We start from the raw sequence: 9,334 nt of genomic DNA, 5'->3' as shown, positions 1-9,334 counted from the left end.
CCTACATATATACGTTGGTATCAAATATATCAGTATAGGAGATTCAGGGGCGTAACCAGACCTGACCTTCCGGGGGGGGGGGGGCAAGATTGAAAAAATTTCCCAATTCTTGACCAAAAGTTGCGAGGGCTTGCCGCGAAGCGTTAAACGGGTGGGGTCCAGGGGCCCGCCTTAGGGGCCCTGGTGGGGTCCAGGGGCAAAGCCCCGGCGGGGGTCAAGGGGGCGGAGCCCCCTGAAGCTCCTGGTTTTTGGCATATTAGCTAAAAAATCAGTGTTTCAGAGTGCAAATTTCAAATTCCCTCTTTCTTTCCCTTTCTCTTCTTCCTTCCCCTTTTCCCTTTTTTCTTTTCTTCTTTCCCTTTCTCTTCTTCCCTCTTTTCCCTTTTTCTCTTCTCCTTCCCTTTTTCTTCCCTCTTTTCTCTCCTTCCCCTTTTCCCTTCCCAATTTTTTGCTCTTCTTCCCAGTTTTTTTGTGTCGGGGGGGGGGGGGAGCTTGCCCCCGCCCACCCCACTGGTTACGCCACTGAGGAGATTTAATAATAGAAAATTCGGGGTTTCTAGCTATACTTTGGATCAACCTAATTTGTACAGCTTAGTATACGATTTGTCTCTCTGCCGAATTCATTTATCACACTAAGCCGCGATTCGTCCAAATCAAAATTCCAATAACTACGTCGGGGAGTAAGATTTACCATTAATTTTTTGTGGAAATAAAAGATAACCTGAAACATAATCATAAGCATACGAAAACTCAAGTTGTTCGAAATTCTCGATTCGTCACTCTGCCGAATTCACTTTAAACGCCATTGTTCCAAAATGACTTAAACTACACACCTAGCTAGTTTTCACATCTATTTGTGATCATAACGGGTCAGTGTCTGAGTAAGAATAATATGTATTAACTAAAAAAATACAAGTTGCATGTTTCGCCAATTTGTATAAAAAATGGAAAAAAAGTGTTGTATTTGAGGTTTTTAACCCAAAAAACAGCAAAACATATAACAAAATGTCATCAATGCAGGTGTCATTAGTTAGGTCCTACACATATCTTTCATTGAAGTAGTGGATCAAGTGATCACGTGTAGAAAACATCTTGCATAGGCAATTGAGTAAATTTAGAGGTCATTGCACTTTAAACGTTCTTAACCCGAAGCGACTTTACCCACACATATTATTTTGGGCATGTTTTTTTTGGAATATAATTGGTCAGTTTTTAAGTAAGAATGGTTATGTATTACAACTAAACTTTTTCGGAAATTACAAGTTTTATGTCAGGCCAATTTGCAAATCAAGGTTTTTGTTAATAAATGGCATGCATAAAGCGAATCGGGACACACAGGCAATCGGGGTAAATTTGAGGTCATTGACCTCTGACGTCACGCTCCACCGCTCATGACACTCAATACTTCACTTTTCAGATGTCTCATGGGATGTTCTATCCAACTATCATAACAAGAAATTCTTGTTATCTCTAATCCTCGATTACATCATAATGTTGTGAGGATGTGAATGAAGTAATTGGCTATTAATAGAATGGGACATTTGATTGGTGCTTAGTATATAAGGAGCTTTTGGGCTAGTTAATGTGCTAACAGTCCATATGCCTTCAAAGAAAGGACATGGCGAACCAGATATATTTTAGAAAGTCAATGTACTACTATCCAGTAATATCGAAGCAGATCTATAATACGTCGAGGTGCGTATCTCTTCTAAGAAAGGAAATTGTATTCTTCTGTCGACTTGCTGAAGTCTGGTTATGAAACAACGCATCTGCCAATGTAAGTGGAAACAGGGGGACTGTGTGCCATACAGGCCTGTTTCCTGAAGAAATTATGTGAAAGGTGAAAATAGCACCATTTTGGAGATAGTCAACTGTGCGAGGATTTTTTGCAACGGATATAAAAGTCTTCATTGGAATTCGCTCTACAGAGATCTTCGCAGGACATGTGAATTAGGATATTTAGGACTTTTCAAATCAAGAAGGCTACTTGCTTGCAATATTAAACATTTGTAGTTGAATTTGTATTTGTATGTATCGTCATGAACACGGTAGAGTGCCGAATACGTTCTGAGTAAACAGTGTTTGAAAATCTTGGTACCATTTCATTGGTTCTTCTAAAAGTTTTGAACATTCGTGAGCACTCATTTGAAATGTATATTATAGAAGTAAATGTATACGAATTATTTGCTATACTTGCATGTTCTGAAACAATCGATATATCCCTCAATACGCATTCAACTACGTGCAAACCATAGCACGTAATCTTGATTTGAGGCTTTTGTGTGAAAATTACTGGTTTTCCTAAGGCTGTGTAGACTTAACTTTGTATATTAAGTTATAAATAGTCATCCCTGTAATATTGATCAAAACATCGATGATTTTAAAGCAGAAATAACAATATTGGCCTATATTTTGCGTATGATTTTCTGGGATTTTCCAATTTCACGGGAGCGCACTCACATTATTAAGCCATAGCTATATCATGTGGGAAATGTTTGTACTTATTTTGGAATCACTGGATAGAAGATACCTACATATATACGTTGGTATCAAATATATCAGTATAGGAGATTCAGGGGCGTAACCAGACCTGACCTTCCGGGGGGGGGGGGGGGGCAAGATTGAAAAATTTCCCAATTCTTGACCAAAAGTTGCGAGGGCTTGCCGCGAAGCGTTAAACGGTGGGGTCCAGGGGCCCGCCTTAGGGGCCCTGGTGGGGTCCAGGGCAAAGCCCTGGTTGTGGTCAAGGGGCGGAGCCCCTGAAGCTCCTGGTTTTTGGCATATTAGCTAAAAAATCAATGTTTCAGAGTGCAAATTTCAAATTCCCTCTTTCTTTCCCTTTTCTCTTCTTCCTTCCCCCTTTTCCCTTTTTTTTCTTTTCTTCTTTCCCTTTCTTTCTTCCTCTTTTCCCCTTTTTCTCTTCTCCTTCCCTTTTTTCTTCCCTCTTTTTTTTTTTTTTTCCCCTTTTCCCCTTCCCAATTTTTTGCTCTTCTTCCCAGTTTTTTTGTGTCCGGGGGGGGGGGGGCAGCTTGCCCGGCCACCCCACTGGTTACGCCACTGAGGAGATTTAATAATAGAAAATTCGGGGTTTCTAGCTATACTTTGGATCAACCTAATTTGTACAGCTTAGTATACGATTTGTCTCTCTGCCGAATTCATTTATCACACTAAGCCGCGATTCGTCCAAATCAAAATTCCAATAACTACGTCGGGGAGTAAGATTTACCATTAATTTTTTGTGGAAATAAAAGATAACCTGAAACATAATCATAAGCATACGAAAACTCAATTTGTTCGAAATTCTCGATTCGTCACTCTGCCGAATTCATAACGGTATGTAGTATGTTCACTCACATGATTATTGTTAAATCATACTTTACTTTTGATTAAAGACTTAGATATTGTTAACTTGATCAAGGAGTGTGTTTTGTTGTGCATTCTGAAGTGAATTTGGGAAAAGGTTTTTTTTGGCCTTGACTCATTAACGACTCGTAATAATTCAAATGTTTGGAAATTTTGGCCAAAAGTTTTGAATGTCCAAAAATGGTGTCAAAATACTCCTGAACACTTGATCGATCCATAAGAGTGGTTTTTAGGTGGACATTTGCCCACATGAAGTTCAAAAACTTTGAAATTAATGGGCATAATATTTTAACCTCCAAAACGGTTTCAAATTACTGCAATATTCTTGATCTATGCAGCAACATGATTAAATGTGTAATATACAACGTACTAGCGAATGTCTAATCTCTAATTTCTTAATCTCGAGCCAACTTCACCATGCTAAGCATTAAGCAACTGAGAAAGCCAAACACTTTGACTACACACATCTCCCTTGTGGACCATTTGGGTAAGCACATGTTGATTGTGTTTTGTAGCAAGTGCTTTAGGTTGGGTTAGAGGGGACTTAACACAAATGATCATATGGGTATATGTTCCCCCGGAAAGGCCCCTTTTTGGATTTCGCAGCTCCAAAAGACCCCCTAAATTTGACCAAAATAGAGCCCCTTGAAACTTTCAACCAGGGAGCATACCCACCTTATAATTATCATGTGCCACCCCACCCCTCCGCCTGGGGTAGCCAAGGTGTTTGCTCGGTTGGTTTTATAATTATTATTATTTATAACATTTGGAAGACATAAACTTAATATCTCACTTGAGACGCGTGGATTTCAAATGGAGTAACCCATTCAGGTAACACCATTTGTAATTCACACTCCCTGTGTGGAACATTAAGGTCATGTCTTTTATAGGGAGTGTATGGATTTCAACTGGAATAGCCCAGTACGGATGCCATTTAGTTTGTTCATAAAACGTCACATGTTATCGAAAGCCCCCTGACAGAGATTATTCTTTCGTACATCGTATCGTGACAAAGGGAAAACACTATGGGAAATTGAAGCCGGTACCGCTATCATACCGATAACTGTATTAAACGTTGGTTTCACTTGGTGTGGTGGGTGACACCATTCGTACCTACCGTGACACGGGAGAAAATGTAATTCGGAAGGTTATTTAGCAAACATAGAGGGATAATTTATGATTCAGCAGTTAATTGAGAACAACTCAAGATGTATGATATATTCATTCCATCGTATATACTCGGGATGGGGGGGTGGGGTCTCGGGATGGGGGGGGTCTCAAGGATTTTCTGAGAACACGCGCTAGATCCGAGGTTATTGGAAGTAACCCCTTCTCGGACTAGTTTTAAGTAAATATATACCACTGGCGGGAACTAGCGGGACCCTATTAACGACACACCTCTTGCGTGACCAGATTTCTATGAAAATATAAAAGAACACCCCTAACGGGACTATTTCCACCGGGAGTCCCCGCTATAAGACCAAGTGGAAAAAATGACAATTATTGTACCAGAAATGACTTTTGAAAGTCAAAAACCGCACTTTGTTCTAGTTTTTATAAAATAAAAAAATCCCGAAGAATAAGAAATACGTGGGCATGGAATCAGAAAATCTGATACCGGTACCCCGTTGAAGACTAGAAGAGGTGACTTTGATATCCCAGCGGGACTCGACTATTGACTTTTGGAGAGAGTCACTTTCTTAGTTGATACCCCTATATACTAGCGATACTAGCGCTAATCTCACTAAATATGGATCGAGCAGTTCGCTACCCGGCCAGAATACAACCCCTGTACATATTTGGGTTCCCTCACTGAGAGCCATATGTGTACATCCATATCAAAACGATGCACTTGTCGGCTGCTACATATGTCTCATTTCACATAATAGTTGAGAATAAATACCAGACTCATCTCAAGTGGAGGTCACTTCCAATCATCCCCAAGTCATATAGTTTAGGAATACAGAGAACATTCTTTAACCATCTGACTTGGGGACGATTTGAAGTGACCTCCACTTGAGATGAGACTAGTATTTATTCCTAGCTATTATGCGAAATGAGACACATGTAGCAGCCGACAAGTGCATCCTTTTGATATGGATGTACACATATGAGAAAACCACGACAAGAGTTGTTGTGTGGGTTGGTGGCGGCATGAGAATATCCTTCTTAGAGGAGGCCTATCCAAGCATACATTCCATCTTCTTGATACTATAAAGGACAGGAACGACAACGCCACCCAGAAGAAACAAGGGGAAAATGTCATGTGTTTCAGAGAAGAAATGAAAGAGGGCGTCGGCATGCAAATTAATGCGTTACAATGAAAGACTGTCATGTATTTGAGAGAAGAAATGAAAGAGGGCGTCGGCATGCAAACTAATGCGTTACAAGGAAAGACTGTCATGTATTTGAGAGAAGAAATGAAAGAGGGCGTCGGCATGCAAACTAATGCGTTACAAGGAAAGACTGTCATGTATTTAAGAGAAGAAATGAAAAAGGGCATCGGCATACAAACTAATGCGTTACAAGGAAAGACTGTCATGTATTTGAGAGAAGAAATGAAAAAGGGCATCGGCATACAAACTAATGCGTTACAAAGAAAGACTGTCATGTATTTGAGAGAAGAAATGAAAGAGGGCGTCGGCATGCAAACTAATGCGTTACAAGGAAAGACTGTCATGTATTGAGAGAAGAAATGATACACACATTCAAATGTATAGGCCAACTGCACGTATCCACTCCTTTTGAAAGCCGTATCTTCCTAAACAATAATTTTAAATTTAAGCCAAAATATCACAATCAATATTTATTTGAATATGTTATCTTCATATTTCATGCAAAAAAAAACCCGACTCAGGTACCCATGTGATTTCAACCAAGCGTTCCACTGTTTCGTAGTGAATCAAGGCTGTGGATGGCGGCGTGCTACCATCCATACTACAGTTCATTCATAAAAATATTAAACTCACTCGATAGTATTGACCATAAGGTATATTCGAGCCAAATTTGGACAGCATCCGGGTATTTTGCCTTGATTTACATGCAAAAATATTATACACAAGTGACCTAGAAATTCCGTGTCATTTTTGACACTGAAAACATGGAGTTTCTCTTTTGATGTTTACTGAGGTATGGTGAGTATGGCCTTCACCATGTAAAATTGAGAAGGCTATTTAGCATAACAAAGTATTAGTTCCCGATACGATACACTGTGGAGCAAGGAAAGTGGTTATTTGCATAGTAACAAAGAAAGGGCAGTGTGTTTTTTTATTTGCATAGTAAGTGCCACTAGATCGATTTCCCATTTACTGTGTGCGTGCACTCACACACGTATTGTCTATGGAGAAACTGATCGATACAGGAAATCCTAGGCCTGTTGAATGGCGTACACACTTGTTGTGATCTAACTGTAGGCCTATATCAGGGTGTTGCAAGAAATTCCTGATACCACTAGCAAACATTAACGACAATTTTTCCTGATTGGCCAGTAAATAGAGAGGACCTTCCTTTATGATAAGATCAACCTTTTTAAAGACAAATTTAATGAGATGACAACTACAACAGGTTGAAGTGACACCATTCTGTGCATCAGGTGTTGAAACGCAATTATCTCCGAATTTGGATTGATTCAGACAAGCAAACTTATATACTCATAAATTTTAACTATTTTGGAAGACAAAATGTACAGGATGTTATGAAATTAAAGAATGTTTAAGCCTGCCGAAACCCATCTCAAATTATGCACTTCAGACCACCATGTCCATTTTAGATATGCTACATCATGGCTTCCATGCACACACAGTATATTGCAGCCATCTATGATCATTGAGGTTCCACCAAACAAACCATGGGTTTTGAGGTCTTATATTTTTTGTTGTATGTCAGCAAAATCGTTTAAATTTTCAGGATGATCTTATTTTCATATGGTTATAAGGAAATATAATGTTCCAGATAACGCTAGTTAATAAATACATTAATTTGATTAATATAGTGGGTATAAAACGTTTTAATAACATTAAGGGATCGGATAACAAGCTTAGCGCAGTACTTTTTTGAGGGACCTGAGAGCACATCAGACACACTAAATTGCATTCTGAATACGAGGAATGTCCTTCTGATATCAAAAAAATTTAGGTATTTGGAGGATGCAGTTCTTCAACACGAAAGGTCAATGGCCATTTTCAATTAATGTGTTTCTAGAAAATGTTTTAAGGTTTTTCATCTGGTACTCACTGGATTTGGAATCAGCGCTTGTAATTGGACTAGAAACCACAAAAAACAATGTGCTAAGTACGTATCACAAAACAAGGTTGAATATACATGTAGCTTAGACTGAAATTTTCATCACATAATTCTAAATGCGTTTGAATTATATTTGTACTGAAATTTTTTGGGTATTTTTTAATAGAAATTGGAGAAAAAAATATAAATTGGTCAATTTATCCAAGACAAATGCGCAATGCAAAGCAAATAGACAAACGCGGTCGGCAGCTTTGAGACATACATTTTATTGCCTTATCATGATTATGTGACGAAAAACGTATTTTACGAGGTAACTCATTATCCCGATTTTAAGAATCATCTCACATGCATTAAAGCCAAAATGCGTCACAAGATAATATTAATTAATGATTTCCACCCTGTGATCAAGTTATCAAATCTAAAGCTTAAAACAAGAACTGAAAAATGAATTCCAGAAAAACCATGATCATCTCATTTTATTTCAGTTAGACTTTTTCGTACACTTGCCCATTGGCTATTATATTTAAGCATAAAACTCTGATTTGTATTAATTTGTGCGCAATTGATAGATTTTCACATCTGATCTTTTCAGTCACCGTACTCCCTCTCTTTGTTAGCTTCCCAAGTGGACTACTTACTTTGGATTGCGGTTAGCTTGCTTAACACGGTTGTCTATGGATGGGATTGTCGGATTTCCCGCCTACTAAAATTGGTCATGATGTAATACATCTTTTGACGGATCTGGTTTGTGATTGGTTGCCCATATCTCGTTATGGCTAAAACCATCCGGGCACGTGCCAATATCACAACTACATCGTACACAACTATCTGTGGAATTTGCGGCGATTTGTGTTAGCGCGAAAGTTAAACTCTCACTAGGTGCATGATGTACGTTCTATCGCGTCTTGTACATACATGCTTGGTGCTTGCAGTTAAATTGGATTGATAAAAAAGTGTGATTGACAGTGTGTGTTTGGGAAAAAGTCCCCGATCAAAGTCCTTTTCAAAATGCAAAGTACATAGCCGATGTTTGCTCGGGCTTTTGCAAAACTGGTAGATTCTCAAACCAGAATTGTTCAGTATTGAAGTGAGCCATCATAATTATGCCATTAATATACAGGCTGAGTCAAAAAGAAGTAAACTCATGTTTCAGGGGCTGTAACTCGAGATCTGTAAGGAATCTGCTAAAAATGAAAATACCACTGCAAAGAGCAAATTCTACACGTCTATATAATAAAAAGAATTGTTGCAATTGCTCACAGCAAACTCAAGTTATACTCATTTGAATACAACCACCCATTTTTGTAGCTGCACACGGTTTCACTTCCCAAGTAGAGGCCTACCTATTATATTGATTGGCAAGGCGCGATATTCAAATACAAATAAAGTTCTGTGGCAGGTGTGGTTTCGTTCAATAATTCCTACATGTTAAAGGGCTCTTTTCAATATGAATTTTACCTCATTTCACTACATTACAATAAAACGGGCCAAATGACAACATGGTACCACAATTTACCGCACGGGAGCGCACGTTTCTGTCGACGAAGTATCATGAAACTACGAGTCCCACTGAAGTTCGGCGTCTTTTTCGTCTCCAATTTCCTACAGCTAACCGGGTTTCATGTAAGGGAGCAGTATATAAGAATGTGAACAAGCCCAATGTGCATGGGACACTAGGGAACAGACAGCCGGAAGCTTCAGGCAGTCGACCCGACCACGAACTGCTAGA

The sequence above is a fragment of the Amphiura filiformis genome, chromosome 18 (genome assembly GCF_039555335.1).
Source record: "Amphiura filiformis chromosome 18, Afil_fr2py, whole genome shotgun sequence".
Classification (NCBI taxonomy): Eukaryota; Metazoa; Echinodermata; class Ophiuroidea; order Amphilepidida; family Amphiuridae; genus Amphiura; species Amphiura filiformis.
Note: the sequence above shows the minus strand (reverse complement) of the source record.